Consider the following 1,415-nt stretch of genomic DNA (forward strand, 5'->3'; position numbering starts at 1 on the left):
AGCACCATGCCTAAGGCACCAAAAGGAAAAAGCTCAGGACGAGAAAAAAAAATTGTCCATCCATACAGTAGAAAAGCAGGTCAGATTACAAGAGAGGCCCACAAACAAGAAAAGAAGGAAAATTTTTTGACAGATTTCTAAAACTTGCTTTGGGAATTTGCTAACATACATACAAATTTTCTTCCAAGATTGAAGAATGAAAAGGCCTTACGTCTCAACCTCATTGGTGAAAAACTGCAATGGTTTCAAAATCAGCTGGATCCCCAAAAACTGAGATACTCAAATAAGGATGCTTGTGAATTAGTTGAAAGGTACTTAAATCGGTTCAGCAGCGAGCTGGAGCAGATCAAGTTACAAAACAGCATCAAGGACGGGCAGGGAAGGCGACACCACGCTGGGAGACCATCATCAAGCGGACGATGGAGCGTGAGCGGCAGCAGGACTATGGCTATGGCTTTGAGATTCCGGACGTTTTACACGCAAGTAGTCTGAAAACTTTTAGAGAATGGGATTTGGATCTGAAGAAATTGCCAAACATTAAAATGAGAAAACTTTGTGCTAATGATGCAGTTGCTAAGAAGCACAAGAAGAAAGCTCAAAATTTAACGATAGACAAAGATTTAGGGCAATTGGAGCTGAAAGGGGAATCAAGTGACTACTCCGAGGAAGCAGTGACTCCTGTGGCCTAACTATCCTGACTTGATTTGAAAATCAGTAACGTGAGCGCTTTAAGTCACACTCCTCACCCATGAGAAATAATTGTCTAGTATTTGCTGTTTAACTTATTCTCTTTCATAATGTGAATTACATTTGCAGTTTCAAAAATAGTATTGTAATTGTTATTTAAATGTGAAAATTGCTTTTCATTTATATTAAGTTGCTAAAATGGAAGATGCATTTTGTTTTTTATTACTATAACAAATACTAGAGACTAGGTAACTTATAAAGACATGGACTTAGCTCATGGTTTTGGAGGCTGAAAGTCTAGGCAGCCTCTGCTAGCTCTGGCCAGGTCCCCTCTTGCTTCTGTGCTCCCTGGCCTGATATCAGAGCAGTGGGAAGCACCAGAGGGGGAGATCTCATGGAGAGAACAGAAGGGACCAGTGATGGCATTTCTTCAGGGTTCAAGAGAATTTAAAGATTTCTGGTTAGCTTCATTTGATTGTTACATTATTTTCTGCTTTCTCATTGTGAAAAGTGGCAAGTTTTATTCAGACCTAAAAGTTGGAGAACCTGTGATTATAATTGCTACTTTTTCTTCTAACAGATATATTAGTTAAATTACTGTATCATACAGTATTTCAAATGTCATCATAAACACTTTAAAGAACTTACTAAATGCTAATGTGTGTTACTCTGTCTTTTAAAAGGTGCAAGTATATTTAAGTATTTTAAAGAAAAGGGAAAAAAGTATA

General features: G+C 37.8%; 1 pseudogene; it reads left to right on the forward strand.

The window, feature by feature from the left end:
• The first annotated feature begins 6 nt into the window (after positions 1-6).
• LOC101586600 lies at positions 7-1,083 on the forward strand (annotated as a pseudogene).
• The last annotated feature ends 332 nt before the right edge of the window (positions 1,084-1,415 follow it).

Source organism: Octodon degus, unplaced genomic scaffold, assembly GCF_000260255.1.
Source record: "Octodon degus isolate 3935 unplaced genomic scaffold, OctDeg1.0 scaffold00024, whole genome shotgun sequence".
In the NCBI taxonomy this organism is placed as follows: domain Eukaryota; kingdom Metazoa; phylum Chordata; class Mammalia; order Rodentia; family Octodontidae; genus Octodon; species Octodon degus.